The sequence below is a fragment of the Astyanax mexicanus genome, chromosome 13 (genome assembly GCF_023375975.1).
Source record: "Astyanax mexicanus isolate ESR-SI-001 chromosome 13, AstMex3_surface, whole genome shotgun sequence".
Lineage (NCBI taxonomy): Eukaryota > Metazoa > Chordata > Actinopteri > Characiformes > Acestrorhamphidae > Astyanax > Astyanax mexicanus.
In genome coordinates, this window is record NC_064420.1 from 47,973,653 (window position 1) to 47,994,402 (window position 20,750).

Below are 20,750 nucleotides of genomic sequence, written 5' to 3' on the forward strand. Positions count from 1 at the left end.
TTATCAGCGTTCATTATATATATATATATATATATATATATATATATATATATATAGAAAGAGAGAGAGAGAGAGGGGAGGTTATTAGAACGCTTTTCTAAGCCGCGGTGATGACGCCATCTTTTATACTGTGACGTCATGGAACGTGCATGACGTCATCGCCGCGAGTGTCTATAAAGGTGGCGCAGATGGACATTTGCTCAGTGGCTTTCCAGAGTATAATAACCTGTTCACATATTTGAATAACGTATGCGCATCGAAGAGTGAGTCTTCCGACTCTAGCAAGAAGGGCGAAAAGAAGGGGAAGTGGGGAACTAAAGAGGCATTTGCTGCACTAAAGCTCCTGAAGGAACTTTTGGAGAGTGAGTCCTGCGACCCAAGCAAGAAAAAGATGAAGGGCGAGAAGGAGGTGGAAAAGAGCAGACAGCTAATTACAGAGTTGTTTGCTGACATAAAGCACGTGATGACGAAACTTTTGGAGAGTGATATTTGCGACGACCCAAGCAAGAAGGGCGACAAGGAGGGGAAGAAGATCAAATGGCGAATTATAGAGGCGTTTACTTCACTAAAGCGCAAGAAAATTGATGCTTTGAGGAGCAAGATGAAGACCAAGAAGAAGAAGATGAAATGGGACATAAAGCAGATTTCGGCCGGTCTACAGGAAGGCGCAGTACTGGGTGGATCCATATGCTGTGTCTGGGGCTGTGTCGCGGGCATGTTTTTGGCCGGTCCACTGGGCATGCTTGCGGGGGGTCTAGCGGGCATTCTGGCGGGGGCTCTGGTGGGGGCTCTGGTGGGCGCTGTGTTGAGCAGTATAGACCTAGAAGAACTCCGCCGTTATGAAGTTATAAGGATCTCTTGGTTATAGGGGAATATATATATAGTGCTGAGAGAACAGCAGCAGAATCATGGACAGCTTGCTGAGCTCCAGCCAAGAAAAAAAAATAAAAAAAAAAATCCACTGAGTGGATATATGGGGGATTAGCTCAAATGGTAGAGCGCTCGCCTTGCACGCGAGAGGTAGCGGGATCGATGCCCGCATCTTCCAATCTGCTCTTACAATCCTTGACGTTTCTGTCAATGCATTAGAGATACAAAAATGAACAATGATTCAAAAACGTTCTTTAACTATTTGGAATAACGCTCAGTACAAACAAGGCTGAAACGTCATGTGTGATGTCAAACTTAACGTTCTATATATAATATGCAGTAGAACACATGTCCATCCCGCAGCTTTATATGGGGGTTGAAGTCCATGGCGTGGATTTATGGGGGATTAGCTCAAATGGTAGAGCGCTCGCTTGGCAGGCCAGAGGTAGCGGTATCGACCCATATAAAGCTGAGGGATGGCCACGTGTTCTGCTGCATGCTGTAGAACGTTGAGTATGACGTCACACGTGGCTATATGGAGAATTTGGTTAAATGGTATTAAATTCATAATTGTATATATAAAATAAAGAAGATATCACATTTTGGTATTGAAGTCAAGTATTGACAGCGGTGAATTTAGTATTTACTCAATAAAATAATATTATAAATAATATACTCTAAAAAAAAAAAAAAACATTGTTTCACCAAGGTTCATATTCACAGAGATGTTAGTTTTCTTCAAAAAGAAAGAAGAAAAGTCTTGCCATAATTTAGATACAATGGAACATTAAAAAAAAAAGATGTGATACTAATTCACATGCTGATTGACAAAAGGAGCATTCAGCTCAATCTACCCACGTCTTACACATGTGATATCACATCACATAAACTGCGTATTGTAGCAACATCTGTCCCCTCTTCCAAAACAGGGCAGATCACAACAGAAACAGAATCAACCCCTCAAAGATCAGCTCCATTTTTTTAATGGCAATCTTTACTAAAGTTTGCAAAAACATCCCCTGGATGTGTAAGGGGCTGGAAATGTAATAAAGAAAATAAACATCCATTATGCTTTTATAAAGAGAAGCATTTTTTATACAATAAAGAGCGGAACTGAATTAAAGGGAAACTGATAAAGGAGGAGGTAAAGCAATATCAGAGATGCTGTTTATATATATATATATATATATATATATATATATATATATATATATATATATATATATATATATTATAATCTTTTATTTCTACTGAATCACTAAAAGGGACTCAGCAACGATGAATGTTGATTCTGGTGATTTATTTTTCTTTCTGTATTTATTAGTTTTCTACATGAAGGAATGTATGTGAAGGGTAGAGCTTTTATATGTAAAAAAAGAAATGTTAATATATATATATATATATATATATATATATATATATATATATATATATATATATATATATATATATATATATATATATATATATATATATATAATTATTGCCACTTTTTAATGTGCCAGGCAGGTGACTGTAAAATAAAAGTCCATTTACATGACAGCGAGGAGACAGGGAACCAGTGACACCTGCTGTCTGCTTTAGGGCATCACACTTTAAAAAAGCAGTTCATCGTACTAAAAATTTATATTTCTCAAAGATGGAGTTTAACACTGCATTATTGCTTTCTGCTAAAAAGGGGGATTTCATTCATTTTGCCACTTTATTTCACTATTACATAAATTACATAATACTTTGTCTTGCTTTTAAAGAAAAGGCCATTACAAAACTACAAAATATCAAAAATATTTATATATATATATATATATATATATATATATATATATTTATATATATATATATATATATATATATATATATATATATATATATATATATATAAAGAAATATAAAGAAAAACACTGAAGCACCATAGAGTGCACTTTACAATACGTGTAGGTGGACTTAAAGACACCATTGCAAACATATAATAAAAAGGTGCTGAGCTGCCAACAACACACACACACACACATTATTATATACACACACATATATATATTTATATAGTTCATAATATATTTATCAGCGTTCATTATATATATATATATATATATATATATATATATATATATATATATATATATATATATATATATATATATATATATAAAGAGAGAGAGAGAGAGGGGAGGTTATTAGAACGCTTTTCTAAGCCGCGGTGATGACGCCATCTTTTATACTGTGACGTCATGGAACGTGCATGACGTCATCGCCGCGAGTGTCTATAAAGGTGGCGCAGATGGACATTTGCTCAGTGGCTTTCCAGAGTATAATAACCTGTTCACATATTTGAATAACGTATGCGCATCGAAGAGTGAGTCTTCCGACTCTAGCAAGAAGGGCGAAAAGAAGGGGAAGTGGGGAACTAAAGAGGCATTTGCTGCACTAAAGCTCCTGAAGGAACTTTTGGAGAGTGAGTCCTGCGACCCAAGCAAGAAAAAGATGAAGGGCGAGAAGGAGGTGGAAAAGAGCAGACAGCTAATTACAGAGTTGTTTGCTGACATAAAGCACGTGATGACGAAACTTTTGGAGAGTGATATTTGCGACGACCCAAGCAAGAAGGGCGACAAGGAGGGGAAGAAGATCAAATGGCGAATTATAGAGGCGTTTACTTCACTAAAGCGCAAGAAAATTGATGCTTTGAGGAGCGAGTCTTGCGGCCCAAGCAAGAAAAAGATGAAGACCGAGAAGAAGAAGATGAAATGGGACATAAAGCAGATTTCGGCCGGTCTACAGGAAGGCGCAGTACTGGGTGGATCCATATGCTGTGTCTGGGGCTTTGTCGCGGGCTTGTTTTTGGCCGGTCCACTGGGCATGCTTGCGGGGGGTCTAGCGGGCATTCTGGTGGGGGCTCTGGTGGGGGCTCTGGTGGGCGCTGTGTTGAGCAGTATAGACCTAGAAGAACTCCGCCGTTATGAAGTTATAAGGATCTCTTGGTTATAGGGGAATATATATATAGTGCTGAGAGAACAGCAGCAGAATCATGGACAGCTTGCTGAGCTCCAGCCAAGAAAAAAAAATAAAAAAAATCCACTGAGTGGATATATGGGGGATTAGCTCAAATGGTAGAGCGCTCGCCTTGCACGCGAGAGGTAGCGGGATCGATGCCCGCATCCTCCAATCTGCTCTTACAATCCTTGACGTTTCTGTCAATGCATTAGAGATACAAAAATGAACAATGATTCAAAAACGTTCTTTAACTATCTGGAATAACGCTCAGTACAAACGAGCTCTAAGGCTGAAACGTCATGTGTGATGTCAAACTTAACGTTCTATATATAATATGCAGTAGAACACATGTCCATCCCGCAGCTTTATATGGGGGTTGAAGTCCATGGCGTGGATATATGGGGGATTAGCTCAAATGGTAGAGCGGGACCGATGCCCGCATCCTCCAGTCACACGTAGTGCAGTTCAACACCCATATAAAGCTGCGGAATGGCCACGTGTTCTGCTGCATGCTGTAGAACGTTGAGCATGACGTCACGCATGACGTCATACTTAACGATGGTTGAAGTCCATGGCGTGGATTTATGGGGGATTAGCTCAAATGGTAGAGCGGGATCGATGCCCGCATCCTCCAGTCACACGTAGTGGAGTTCACAACCCATATAAAGCTGAGGGATGGCCACGTGTTCTGCTGCATGCTGTAGAACGTTGAGTATGACGTCACAATCTCACTCATCATTGACTTCTAACGTATTTTTTGCGTAGTTCCACTAAAACGACAGGTGCCGCCAATGTTGCTTTACAAATGTACAGACGCATTTGATCTCCGCTCGTAAAAAGGACATTTATTTATATTGTTTCTTTATTTTTAGAAAAACTCATCGAATCACATAAACTACATCCAGTGCTAACAAAAATAAAATCTACAGCATTTGCGTTTGTGATTTCAGTATTTCAGTTCTCCTGAACGGCAGAGACGGTCATTTATTATTGACACAATAAACCACCTGTGTAAGTAGATGTGTTTCCTTTAGCCTAACATTGTTATGATTATAATACTATAAAGCACTCTTTAGAAGAAGGATATATATATATATATATATATATATATATATATATAATTTTTTTCTTTTTTTTATGAGAATTTTACTGCCGGCAAAGACTAGAATCTCACACTGTACACACTGTAAAAAGTACTTTTGTTCCGCTTGTTCATTCTTCCATCTTATAATGTGTTAAACTAAGCTGATATATAATTGATTATTAATTGTTTGTATATTATTTTACTCAAATTATAAATCTAAGTGTTGTGTGCTGTGTTCTTGCAGTCTGGAAGGGATATTTTATGCTACAAAATAATAATAATAATAATAATTATAATAATAATAATTATTGTTATTATTATTATTAATATAATAATAATAATAATAATAATAATAATAATAATAATAATAATAATAATAATAATAATAATAATAATAATAATAATAATAATAATAATAATAGTATGCTAAATTGCAGTATTTGTTGTACACAAAACAACGGTGTGCAAACATTTGTGGATCCTTTATTCCATTGAGCTGTGGAGTAGAACTGTATTCTCTGGAATGGTATTGCTGCATACAACACTTCTAGGTTGATTTGGGGATGAGGTGGGAATGAGGTGGGGGATGAACATCCAACGTCCTGACGTTACTTACGCTTTTGTAACTGAATAAAATTAGATCCTCAAAGCAATCCTCCAAAAATGTAGAGTCTTCTCTATACAGTAGAGACCGTTACTCAAACAAAGGCAGGATGAACTCGGATCATAAACTATCACAGCAACCTAGCTGTTAGGTGATTGTCATGTTGTTTAAGGTGACTGAGTGAGAGAGTATAGTAAAGGGGAAGGGAATGGGCCCTATGTATAACTCCAGTTATGTGCTGGATCATCTTCTGGATCTGTATACTTTGGTCAAGTCTTTTCAAGTTTTTTTTTTTTTTTTGCATATATGAGGTTTATAATGCTCGCTGGTCTTCTGTGGAACTTCAACTCAGAAGGGTTCCATCCCTAATCTCAGATAAATAAAGTTCCCCTGATTTATATAATACCAGCTTGAGCAACTTGACCAAGCTTTATTTTGGTGTATCTTTACTGAAGTACTGGGAGGAGCACTTTTACTTTAACTCCACTACATTTCCTAAATGGTCTCTGCTTTATTCTGATAGCATGTTTTGGGCTCTAGGCTGAGTCCTGAATGTATTTTACTCTAGACTCATTGTAGGGGTCTGTGGGGGAGTTTGGCAGTGTCATTTTTTGGCAGTGTCGCACTGTCAAAATCCTACTTCCCCTAGTAAGCCCCTTATGTTGAGTAAAATACATTTCAGGACTAGTGCCCAAGACATGCTATCAGAATAAAGGAGAGCCCCTCAGACCTTTGGGTGCTGAAATCAGAGGGTAGTCAAGTTTAACATTTTCTCTCTGATGAAGGTAAACAAAACATAAAATATGTGGATTTCCATTCATATTCAGTAAATGAAAAAGACTTAGAACATGTAAAGTCGGACCATTTTAAATGCCATCATATTAGCTAAAAGCTCCATAAAAATTAAAACATTGTTGGGTGTTTTAATTGTATATTGTGGTTTAACATCTTTTATATTCGTAATTGCACCCTAATTACTTACCATTAATAGTTATACGGAAGGCTTTGTAACCATGTTCTAAAGTAATTGGTTTATTTTGTATTTGAAAAGGGATTTTCGAAATGTATTATTCTATTTTTGGGAAACTGTACATTTGTACATATGTTTATAGACTATGTTAATATACTGTGCAAGTGCATACTAACTGTGGCATGTGATACCTCTAACTGCATAGATCCACTGGGAAGTCAAATGAAGTACAAATTCTTATGTATTCAAGGTATATGTTTTAAGTGATATTACTGTATCATTTTGAAGTAATGGGATACCAAATAAAAAAAAGTCTATTCAGTTTCCATAAAACAGATTTTGCAGTCCTATAAAACCGAATAGACTTTTTGTTTAGTTTGGTACCCATTTACTCCAAAATGATACATTTATATAATTTGATACTTACATTATTGAAACATGGAATGTATTCTGCAAGGATTACATGGTGTTATTGGATAACTATTCATTTGTGTTGTGGAAAAATATGTTGCTGCATCGAAACCCTATAGTCAATTTTGAATAAACATTGACACTCCTGCACCTTTTCAGGAAATGTACGACTTCTCCCAAAAATTACTAAAACATCACCCTCAACAATACAATAGCTGTACATTCACTCTACGATTTACAAAACAACGACTAAAATGGATCACTTCCAGCAACCATGAAAGAGTTTTACACTTTCACAGTGGTGCGCAGTATATGCTACCTATATGACGTCATTATAGCAGTGAAGAAAAAAATCCAAGCGAGCAAGGCTGGGTTTCCCAAGAGGTTCTTTACACTAAGACAATTCATAGATGGTTCAGCAAGCTTCACACTGGGCACTCTCTCTCCATGTTAAGATGTTCTTAATCCTAAGGTGCTATTAGTGACATAACGTGGAGACAGAGTGGTTTGCAAAATTATTCATACCCCCTTTTGTCACTTCACAACCACAAACTTAAATATATTTGATTGAGATTTTAAGTGACAAACCAACACAAAGTAGCACATAATTGTGAAGTTGAAAGAAAATGATACATGGTTTTCAAATTTTCAATCAAATAAAAATCTAAATGTGACCTTCAAAAATATTCATCCCCCTTTACTCTGAACCCCCTAAATAAAATCCAGTGCAATCAATTGTCCTCAGAAGTCATTTAATTAGTTAAGAGTCCAGCTGTGTGTAATTTAGTCTCTGTAATCACTAGAATTCCTTTTGTATATCATTTTTTTACTTACTTTCTATTTCTCCCTAAATTCTCTCAAACTGTTGCTTTGTTGTTTTTAAAAAGCTTGTTTTATCACCAATACTGTTATTATTATTGTTGTTGTTATTGTTAGACAAGGGGAAATACCTACATTAATCTATATCTATAATAATAAATACTACAATTTAAATATTGAGCAGGCCAGGTAGGTTTGAAAAAAGAAAAAAGTTGAATCGTTTTGACATAATATAATTTCATCACCCCCCAACTGCGCCTGCCTGCTCTCGCTGATCAGCACTCATTTCTATCCATAGTATATAAGTCAGAACTCTGTAATTTACTGAAATTATTAAAATCTACAAAGGTTTACATTTTTTTTGTTTCTACTAAATGTTTTAAACTGTTATATATAAAACTATAGTATTTATTGTGTTTCAAAAGTTTATTTATTTAAATTCTTTAAAATATTTAATTTATTGTCACCAAGAATATCATTATCACAAAAATACCCTGCAGCTAAATGACCTACCAATTTATCATTAAAAAAACTAAATACACATAGAAAAGACCTAAATTATGCCAATTTTGAGAGAGAAAAAAGAATGAATACAACAACACACCTAAAAGGAAAAAATAATAACAAAAGCAGGATTTGTATCAGTCTTTATTTATGTAGACATAATGCTTGGGTGTATGTTTAATTCCAATTAGTGTGGGTGAAATGTAGAAAAATTTAATGATGATCAGACATAATTACGTTTGATTTTTATTAACAGTTTGCCAAAAAATAACAATAACAAACAACAACATATTCCAGAGTAGAGATAGTATATTTCATGGTAAAGGTCTCATCATTTAATTATCAGTCTTTATTTAGTGCTTTGGTTTGCTTTTCTTGTATTTTTCCTTATTATGGGTTAAGTAGTTTTAGTTTATTGGTAAGAGCTAATATGTATTCCTTTTTTTATTATGTTTCTTTGGTTCATTTGATTGCATTAAGGTTATTTAACTAAGGTTGTATTTATTTGCATGATTGTTATTATTCTTGTCTATTATTATTATTATTATTATTATTATTATTATTATTATTATTATTATTATAGATACTATTATTGATACTGCTATTATTGATTATTGCTATCCTTATTGCTTCTATTGTTACAATTGCTGCTATTGTTTTTTTATTATTGCTATTAATACTAATGAGTAATTATTAATAAGATTGTCCTTATTCATTTATTGAGTTATTGGTACGTTTATTGATTTTGCTTTATTTAATTATTTGCCTTTTACTTTATTTTCTGTATGATTAACTTTTGTGGTAGTTACTTTGAGATTTACTTTTGGATTTCAATGTTACTTTTCTAAAACTTAAATGCTTATTTTTCTTTTGGGGTTTAATTCTGTGCACTTTAAGTTGGTTTTTGATTATTAAATTGCTATTTTATCTTTTGTATAAATAAAGAGAACGCCAGGTTTTTTGCAAACGCTGACTTCTGTGTCCGTCTCTCTTGTTTTTAAGGGACACGGACGTTTGTACCGTGCCCAAGGTTTCCCCTAGGCCTGAGATCGGTAACAGATGCTTGGTTTCTTTTTGATTTGCACATTTATTTGTTTTATTTTGTTGAGTGACACTTTGTTGATGTTCAGTGCTGTTTGTTTGTTTCACTGTATATAGTTGCAAATTTACAAATAAACACATTTAGAAATAGGACCTGTTTGTTTACTTGAGATGGGCCTCTGTTTTAGTATTTCATCATTTTTTTGTATAAATAAAACCATATAAATAATACATGTTTCATATAATGTATGTTTTTACACAAGTAATTCATTTTAGACATAATTTGGTAATAAATTGATTTAAGCAACCAAAAAAATCTAAGGAGTCACTTGAGAGCCAGAAGGACCGGCTCCCTAGAAAGAGCAAGAATTCCCATCAGTAATAGGAATCCATTCAAAGGTTTTCAAAGTTTGCTTGGAAAAACAGGACAACAACTCCCCCTCTGTCTGACTATATTTATAGTTAACATAGAATAGAATGGCTAGCTATTGTTTTATGTTGCGTCCTTGCATGTGAAAAATGTAGAAAGTAAGATTTGTTTGCCCAGCACTTGCGTTTAGGTACAACAGATGAAAAAGAAAAAGAAAAAGATAAAGAATGTGTTTTAAAAATACCAACCTAACACTACAAAACATGAGCTTGTCCAACTTATGCTGCATTGTGATTTAAAAAATAAAAAACGATTTTTCGACAGACAGACACCAATCGTTTTTTATTTTTTTATATCACGATAACGATATATATGATGATATATCACATTTATATAAATCAAGTATAAATAAATTAACAAACAAGAAAATGAGGGTATTCAATGTAATTTCAGTTCGTTTTAGTTTTTCTTTTATTTACCGTTTTAATTAGTTTCAGTTAAGAAGAAATTTCGTTAACAATAAGACTTGGTTACTTAGCTATATGGTGATTATCATGCCATTGCTTTATATAAAATTTAAATAGTATTAAACAGATGACATCACAGACTATTTCCTGGAGCCCGTCCGACCGAGGAAAGTGACGCGCTCATCCACGCGTTTAAAGATGTGCAGGTGGATTAATAGGTGCGCAGCTCGCGGGGATCTGGCGCTAATTCTACTGCTTTGGGGCTGCATGACGTTCAGTCTCTCAGCCTGCCAGTCAGACTACAGTGTCGGCATATAAATCACCTGCGTTTTCGTACAGGACAAACCATTCAAACATGTGGATGAGCTCTCAGCACCCAATTAAAAAAATCACACAGTGTCTGTCTGTCTTAAAATAATTAGATACAGCTATTAAGTGAATAAATCAACATTCATTTAAAAGACCAGGGAGACGTTCTGTATGCTAACAAGCTAGAAGCTAATAAGCTAACAACAACATTTAATAAAAACAGAAAAATAGATATAAAATAGGAAAATAACCAACTAAGCTAAGCTCAAAATGCTAAAAGAAATACAATCTAACGAATTCTAAAAGATCAAAACGAAATAGTGAATCCTCAAAGCAGTAGCTTAAAGACAGAATATAAAGCTTTACCAGATTCAAAATTATGAATCTTAATTATAATTAACAAGGCATATTTCGCCCTAAATGTTTATTTCCTGAAAGGACATACAGCTAAATAGGCTAGATACTTAAATGCAGAGATTATAGGCTTTAAAATGGCATATTTGGTGTCCATAATTATTCAGAAACACAGCAAGATATTAACTATGACATATTTCTGGCCCGTCGGCGGGCCAGGGCGTGTTAAGAGGTTAATGATGTGTATTGAGCTCTACAAAATAAACTCGTCGGCATTGCAAACGTTGCTCAATAGCTGACAATTCAAGATTATTTCCATATCTCTGTTTACCGGCTGCAGCTGGGGTCTGTCCTCTGGAAAACAAGTTTGTTAATTTTGCATCCATCTTCCTTATTTTTTTTAATCTGGCCGTTTCGGCTCCGCCTGGCCTCTTTTTTCCCTCCATTCAGCCGACTGACGCTTCCTGCTATTCTGTTGCTATATTTAATTCTATCGCTTCAGAAAAGACCACTCATGGACAACCAATACTTTATTTATTTTTTTTTATATAGCGCTTTTCTAAAACCCAAAGACGCTTACAGTCATCATTTGTGAAAACAAATAGAAACATTACACAACAAGTGGTGACAGACAATCAACATAGTACGAGAACAGACAGCAGGGATAAGTGGTAAGAGAGAGGGGAAAAAAAAAAAAAAAACCAAGTCAAACATTTGGGAGGGGAGAATTCCCTCAGATGGTTAAACCCATCTAATCTACTGCGAAGTATAGGGTCTGTGTTGTCAGACGAATAGAGAAGGCATACGTAGTTGAATGGAAATGAATGCAAGAATAATATTAGATAAGTGACGGGTAAATTATTTTTTTTCGTCCAAGCGGACCAAACTCGAGCCGGCCCATCGAGAATCCTCTCGAATCTCCCGATTAGCCACTCCGGGCCTGGGTAGCCACGCCTATGGAGCCAAATCATGGACAAAAGTATTTTTTTATATATATATATTTAAGATCTTATATTTTTCAGGTGCAGATTTATTAAGGTTCAAATCTTTTTTTTTCAATCAACCTTTATTTTGATTCGGACGTATGTAGATAAAAAAATAAACAATTAAAATAGAATTCAAATCAAATAAAAAATATATATATATTTTAATTGGGCGTGGCATCATATGAAAGGGGCGTGGTATACGGTTGAGGACCTACTCCGGAGGACCCTGCCTGAGGGAAATATGTATCTGAACGTTCTCCCGCACGCGACGGCGTCCGCTCCTCCGTGACAGACCACAGTATAGTTAGTTTTATTTTTGATATTCGACTTTTCGGCGGTAATAACCTTTGAATAGAGGATTATATCCAGCAGATACTTACATAACCAGAACAGTAGACCAGAGAGAGAGACGCACACCCTTCATTTTAGTGTTAATACCGAAGAACAAAGAGCACTGAGAACACTTTTCCAGTCAGAATAAAATATACTTGTAATTCTGACCACCTCTACATCTGTACACTCATTTATTCACCTCCAAATCACTTTAGTGCATAAAAATGCCTATTAAATGTTCCCAGATTAGAATAGATGCCTTTAAGAAATTAAAAAAACACCAATAGCTCCAAATCATTAGAATTATTACACATCAGAAGAACGGGGATGTTTACTTTGAGTCATAGGGAAAATTGCACACTCATTAATATTATGCAAAATGCGTACAGTTCTATTATATATTATATATTAACAAATTAACAGCCACTGTAAGCAAACACGCACACCCTTTATATTTACAATACAGTGCCAAGTTTATTATATATTAAATTTGATATAAAAAGTTTTGAACCCTAAAAAACACAATTCGAAACTGTGAAAAAAATGTGATTACAAAAATAACATTTTAAATCTTAAATATCAAAATACGCAATAAAGTGAAAATAGAAAATGTTTAAAACAATTCCAGAAAGTCAAAATTATATATAAGCTGAAAAAACTTTGAAACACTTTTTTTAAATATATATTTTGTTCAAGTTCAAGGTTAATACTTTTAAGGTTAAAACTATTTTTTGACAAAACTTTTTAAATAATATTTTATGTAATTAGTCAAATTTAAGATAAGGTATTTTATTTATGATCAATTAATGAATCAATCAATGAATCAATCAAATCAATCAATGAACCTTTATTACAACTGGAGAGTAGCACATCGCAGACTATTTCCTGGAGCCCGACCGGCCGTGGAAATTGAGGCACGCCATCGTCAAAGAAAAAATAATAAATAAATAAATAAAAAGACCCAGTATATTAGTAAGACAAAATATATTTTAAAATAAGATATAAAACAAATAAGATAAAAAAAAAAAAATTAAAAGGAATCATAAAATCATCGGTAAAAAAAAATCTAAGTTAATAGAAAATGATAAGAATGCAACTACAGATAAATAAATAAAACTAAGAACATAAAGGAGGAAAAAATAATACGCAATAAATAAAAACAATAAAAGAAAAGGGCTGGGAATAATAAAATAAAAGAAACTATAAAAATAAGTCAGCTAAAACAAACCAAAATTTAAAAAGTTAGCTAAAATTAAATATGACCTAAACAACTTAAAAAAAAACATACCAAAAATCATTTTAAAAAATCGTCATGTTGGAATAAACCCTGTAATACTGTTGATATGCTGAAAATCAGCTCTTTTGTTTTTGAGCGCTTTCCTCTGCATTTTGGCGGATTTTTAAACGTGATTTTGAGGCACTGAAAACGTCTATAATGCAGCGTGATTTATAGTAAACATCGCTGCATAAACTACATGAGCTAAATATGTCCCAAAATGCATCGCTGAGACCTCGGTGAAGCGGGGCCATCATATCATCAGAAACGGAATAAAAATATTTGCATTGGTTAGTGCTGCGTTTGTGCAGCAGAAATTAGCGTTTGTGCTGTTGTCGTTATTGAATTAATTGTCGATATTAAACATTATATTTGCTGTTATTGTGACTCAGAAATTAAACATTTATTTCCATACCTTGTATGTAACACAGCTCCTCATTTTTAATTGGCCAAATTTACTGGGTAAAAAATATTCGTAGGTGACATTACCCATCCATCCCCACAATAAAGCCCAAACAACACTAAAGTGGTCTCGTTCATCAGGGCTGCGCTCGTGCCGGTTTGTGCTGTTAAAATCAATGTTTCAGGTATTTGATTATTGTTTGATTATTATTATAGGTAAAAAATATTTATTTACACACGACATCACCAATTTTTTCCTTTTTTTCTTAAAGAAACTTTATTATGTACTTTAAATGTAGAAAGATAGGAATTTTCAGTTTTTACCTTTTTGTCCAGAGTTTTTCGACGCTTCTGCGACATCTAGTGTTCCACAGTTTTAATTTGACAATACGGAAAGTATTATTGAAACCATAAAATTTATTTTTCTGAATATGAGAGATGATTGTTTAAAATTCCAAAGACGCCCGTTTATGTATTGATTTGACATACGATATTAAAATATTTTTATTTATCCCAGACGTCTTTATATCTATAGCATTCAAATAAAAAAATCTAAAGTTTCATTACTGGGGCAGTATGGCATTAGACACTGTGAGGTTTTAACATAACAGTTCCATTTCAATACCGCTCTTACTGGGAGCCTATGTACAGAGATCAACCAAGAAATGTCTCGTAATTGTTCAGAAATAATTTTACTATTATGGTTATTAATTGGGTATCATTAACGTCTGTATCTCTAAAATCGACTAAACCACCAAAACATTTGCTATTTTTTAATATATCCTTTTTTTGTATCAAAGGTCCAATTAATGTTAAGTGCTTCATATTTATTAATAGAATCAGAAAATATTACTTTAAAATATGGTATATTTGATCTAGATCTTCCAACTTTTTTCTGCCTCCAATTTGTAATATTGCCCACCCACTCAGCCTGTCTATACAGGCCAGTTGCTATAATTTTGCACGCTGCTATTTTATTTTCAAAACCAATATCTATTGCTCCCAGACCACCAAGTTCTTTACTTTTATATAAATATATATTACATGATATTACATGAATTAACTACTGCCCTGATTAAGCAAATTCTGAAAAGAATAATATGAACATTAACCAAAAATAAGAACTTAAAATGTAAAATTGTTTTTGCTTGGTGACAGTCTGTTGGTGGGGTAAAGTCAAGAGTTATTTTTGCATTTTCTTTTAGATAAACCATTCTAAAAGGAATGTACATTATATGGTAGTGTAGTAGGTCAACCCTAATTGTTGCTGCACATACGCAGCACTAACGAACGAAAATGTAATTTAATGAATACAACACAAACGCTAATTTCGCTGCACAAACCAGTACAAACGCAGCACTAACCAATAATAATATTTTTTTATTCAGTTTCTGATGAAATGAGTTTATCGCTGAGTCTTGCTAATAAGCAACAGCCACCAGGGTTGCCAGATTGCTACAGTGGGATTTGGATAAACCAAGTCAACAGTATTACAGGGTTTATTCCAGCATGTTCTGAAATAAAATATGTAATCTTGGATATCACTAATTACAAAAACAAAGGACATTTAATCAATTTTATCTACATGTTTGTATTATTTATGTATGTGTTTTGTGCATCGTATGATAGGAAACACGAACCAAAGAAAAGTCATTACAGTACATGTGCATAATGTGCATACAACATAACTTATTATTATTATTATTATTATTATTATTATTATTATTATTATTATTATTAAGCATACTCTCTTGTACATTTACTTAAGTGCAAAAGTAAGATATGTTATTAAAAATAATAAAAGCTACTTAGAACACTGAAAAAATAGCATTTGTTACCTGTCCACACTCTCTAACTAGAAACTTTACCATGAAATTTAATTATTAAAATCCGTCAGAGATGTATTTCTTTGTTTCTGGATTGTGTAAGTGCAAATTGCATCTATACTTTTGACCACATTACCCCATTGTACAGCAAGTCGCATTTACAACAGGACGTTTTTAAATGTAACATGACTTTTGTAACCATGCTTGGATTAGAAACCTTGTAAAAACATAAGTAAAGCTGCCTGAGAGTGACCAGTACATGTTTTGAATGGTTAAAATAAATCATGCTCTGTCTGCCCCTTGTTCCAGCAGCATAGACAGTGTAAAAGTAAAGACAGGAGTTTCTGTGCCTGTTAAAGGAGAACTCTGGTGTAAAATAGACTTTTGTTGTAGTAAAACATGATAAAAATGTTTTTTTTTTTTGTTGGTGTTTGATCGGACTGTTAAAATTTCTGGATCTCTGAACGCTGTGGGAGAACGGAGGTGTGCTATTCATCAAAGGTACGTACATTTTTTTAAATCATGTTTTACTACAATAAAAGTCCATTTTACACCAGAGTTCTCCTTTAGTCAGCCTGTGTGGCCTCATTACCTGTGTTGGAGCTCCCTCTTGTGGGTTATTTGACTGAGAGAAATCTGTATTTAACCCTTGTGTGGTGTTCGGGTCTGTGGGACCCGTTTTCATTTTTCATCAAATGATACAAAAAAATATTTTTTCTAACTCAAACTCATTGGCATTGGCTCATTTTTTGTGAGAAACATATATCAAAACACATTTTCGATAAACACACACTGTACACCCCGCCCCCCTACACATTTATATTACATACAGTATGTTTGGCCAAGGGCTAATAAACATTGCTTCATTTGTAAATTTGAAACTAAACAAATTTTCTACTCATATCTTGAGTTTTATTCATTTCCTTTTACATTTTATTAAAAAACTAATAAAAAAAGAGTAGCACTTTTTTAAAAGAAATGTAACATAAGAAAGGTAAAGGGCAAATATTAACCATGTAAGCTGTTTATATTGCTCACAATTTAGGTGAAGCAAGCATGTGTAAAGCATTTTAATGTAGAATTGCTTAATTTTGCTGAATTAAATACAAGAAACAAAGTAAACCAGTAACAAAAATATGAACACCACACAAGGGTTAATTCAAGCCTTTTTTTTGTATACAATATCTTTTAAATATTGAATGCCTACCTGTTTTTTTTTTTTTTTTTTTTTTTTTTAAACAAAACATAACGTTAATTTATTGGGATATTTTTGCTTATTTTATGCAAATATTATGTTGTTCAATTCAGACATGGGAAAATGGCAATGACTTAATGATTTAATTACGTAATGAATTATTAATTGTGTTTTACACTTTAAGATATAGTATCCTTTCACATATCATATTAACAAGAAACACTTAAATTAATAGTTTTTAAGCTTGAGAAACATTGTGGATGTTAATTGCGCCTGTTTTATAGAATGACTCGGGTACTTTTCTGTCACTTTCTGGTCTTATTTTAAATTTTTTATTTTTTAAATATTATTGTTAATTAATGTCTACTAACTATTTTTTCAATTATATATATATTTTTTGTTTGGTCTTCTTGTTCTTTTTCTCTTATTCTTGCTGTTGTCTGTATTATTGTTATTCATGTTTATGTTTTTATTACATTTACATACAGTGTATTCGATACTATTTAATGTAATAACCTTCTGTTTTAGACTTTTCCCTGGTGAAATATATATATATATATATATATATATATATATATATATATATATATATATACTTAATTGTATTTTAAACATATTGAGAAATGTCTAAGTATGCTTTCAATATACCAACAGATTTATATACTTAATTAAAATATATTAAAATACATTAATAATATTATTTTATCAAATGTTTGAAAGTACACTTTGATCATACTTTTTAAAAAAGTACATTATAGTACATTTAAAAAAAAATAGACTATTATGAAATAAACTTTTAGTTTAATGTAATTCAATATAATATAATTTTGTATATTTTTTGTTTTAGCAAATTATGTTAAAAACAACAAGTTACAGTAGTTCACTTAAAGTGCAATGTATCATGTAACTTTTTAGAAATTAAATTAAATTACTACATTTTGAAAAATATTTCTGTAAAAGTAAATTTGTAACACGCTAGAAATTATAGTACAGTACATTAAAATATATTTTTATACCCAACAAAGTATACTAGAAGTGTGCTTCACTACTTCCTTTGCTACAAAAGACAGGAACAAGAAGAATATATATTTGTACTCTGAAACATAAATAGATCACATATATTTAACATCAATTCTTAGTACATTTTTAATCTAATATACCTGGTGTATAATAATAGTGATACAGTTGTAATACTCATTATTAAATATATTATAATTTTACTGTAAGCATATTTAAAATACGGGGTTACATACTGTGCATAAAGTAGTTTAAATGTTTAAATATATATCAAGTATATTTAAAATAGTTCCATTTTAGAACAGTTAAGTACACTTAGCACAATTTAAGTAGTATTTTTGTACTATTTTTATACTGTAATTAAAGTAAAATAAGTTCAAAAATAGTTGTTCCATTTTATCACTCTTTAAATATACTGATTAATAATAAAGTGGCTACAAGAACACTTTAGTGCACTATAGCATAATAATGCTTATAGTATACTTTAATCTACTTTTCTTTTGTTTCACTAGGGTTTAGATGATCCGTTCAGCATCACTCTGAAGAATCATATCTAATCTTTTTTATTACCAGGTAATTTAAAATCTGGTGAGCTTCTCCTTTAATGGATGTGGACGGGTGTTGTGAAGGTGACCTCCTGAGGTAAATCCGTGTGTAATTGATGTGGGTGGGCGGCGGCTGCTTTGATGTTGAGACTGAAAGATAACTGATGCTCCTCCCCAGGTGAGTCCTGCAGGACCGATCAGCAGGTAGATGAAGATTAAGGAGCAGCAGGTGATGGATGATGAACACGCTGTGGTATGCTTGTAATGTGATGCATGAAATACTCCTACAGGGGGCAGCAGTGGATAGTACTTTTATGTGTGTGTGTACGTACACACTGCTGTACAGCTTTCATTTGCTCTGGCATATTCAGCACCACTAATATACACTGCCTGGCCAAAACAAAAAAAAACTACAAAAAAACTCCGCCTTCAGAGTGGGTGACAAGGTGGCCCTGAGTAAAGCGAGAGCCGACCTGTCACGAGCTATCAGAGAAGCAAAGCGCGCACACGCCCAGAGAATCCACAGCCACTTCAAGGACACGGGTGACGCGCGGCGCATGTGGCAGGGCATCCAGGCAATCACCAACTACAGGACAATGCCACCATCCTGTGAACGTGATGCCTCCCTCCCTGATGCCCTAAACAACTTTTATGCACGGTTTGAGGCACAAAACAACACGATGGCGAGAAAGACCATGCCCAAGCCGGACGAGCAGGTGTTGTGCCTGACTGCAGTGGATGTGAGGAACACTCTGCGCAGAGTCAACCCACGAAAAGCTGCAGGACCAGACAACATCCCCGGCAGAGTGCTCAGGGAGTGCGCAGACCAGCTGACAGATGTTCTCACGGACATCTTCAACATCTCCCTGTGCAGCGCCACTGTCCCAACGTGCCTCAAGTCCACCACCATCGTCCCCGTGCCGAAGAAGTCCACAGTGTCCTGCCTCAATGACTACCGTCCCGTTGCACTTACACCCATCATCATGAAGTGCTTCGAGAGGCTAGTCATGAAGAACATCAAGACACAACTGCCCTCTTCACTGGACCCCCTGCAGTTTGCGTATCGTCCCAATCGCTCCACGGACGATGCCATCACCACCACCCTTCATCTCTCCCTCACCCACCTGCAGAAGAAGGACACTTACGTCAGAATGCTGTTTATAGACTTCAGTTCAGCATTCAACACCATCATCCCACAGAACCTCACCAGGAAGCTAAGCTCGCTCGGCCTCAACACCCCCCTCTGCAACTGGATCCTGGACTTTCTGACGGGGAGACCCCAGTCAGTCCGGTTCGGGGGCAGCACCTCCAGCACCATCACACTGAACACTGGGGCCCCCCAGGGCAGTGTCCTGAGTCCTCTGCTGTTCACCCTGCTGACTCATGACTGTGCTGCAAAACACAGTTCTAACAGCTTTATCAAGTTCGCCGATGATACAACCGTGCTGGGTCTCATCACCAAAGGCGACGAGTCAGCATACAGAGAGGAGGTGCAGCGGCTGACAGACTGGTGTACAGTCAACAACCTTCACCTGAATGTGGACAAGACAAAGGAAATGGTTGTTGACTTCAGGAGCACAACACACCCACTGTCCATTCAACATCGACGGGTCCTCTGTGGAGATTGTTAAGAGCACCAAGTTCCTTGGTGTCCACTTAGCAGATAACCTCACCTGGACCCTGAACACCAGCTCTACAGCCAAGAAAGCCCAGCAGCGTCTCTACTTCCTCCGGAAGCTGAGAAAGGCCCGTCTCCCTCCACCCATCCTCACACTCTTATATACAGGGACCATTGAGAGCATCCTGAGCAGCTGCATCACTGCCTGGTTTGGGACCTGCACCGTCTCTGACCGCAAGATCCTCCAGCGTATTGTGAGGACAGCTGAGAGGATCATCGGCGTCTCTCTCCCCTCCATCACGGACATTTACACCACCCGCAGCATCCGCAAAGCAACCAGCATTGTGAATGACCCCACTCATCCCTCACACGAACTGTTCTCCCTCCTGCCTTCGGGAAGAAGGTACCACAGCATCCGGTCCAGCACGACCAGATTCTGCAACAGCTTCTACCCCCAAGCCATCAGACTCCTTAACTGCAGAGACTGAACTGATGGTTTTTCTGTACATGCACACACACTCTTACCCCACTTACCCCAGAAAATGGAAAGCACTAAAAACCCTACTACCTCACTGGACTCTATTGCACACTGTGTAATAGAGTAATTACTACCTCGCCTGGTCTTTTTTGCACACTGCAAAATTTGCACACTGTCTTGTTATTTATTATTCTTTGTCTGTATGGTGTTGTATTGTCTGTCTGCACTTTTGTACTGTTGCACTATTGTTCTGTCTACACTGTGTTTATGTGCACCATGGTCC

General features: G+C 34.9%; 2 non-coding genes across 2 annotated transcripts; both read left to right on the plus strand.

Annotated features, from left to right (window-relative positions):
• Positions 1–975: 975 nt before the first annotated feature.
• Positions 976–1,048, plus strand: trnaa-ugc (transfer RNA alanine (anticodon UGC)). Its single transcript has one exon. It is a non-coding gene; the product is annotated as a tRNA-Ala (tRNA).
• Positions 1,049–3,956: 2,908 nt separating this feature from the next.
• Positions 3,957–4,029, plus strand: trnaa-ugc (transfer RNA alanine (anticodon UGC)). The gene has a single exon. It is a non-coding gene; the product is annotated as a tRNA-Ala (tRNA).
• Positions 4,030–20,750: the final 16,721 nt, after the last annotated feature.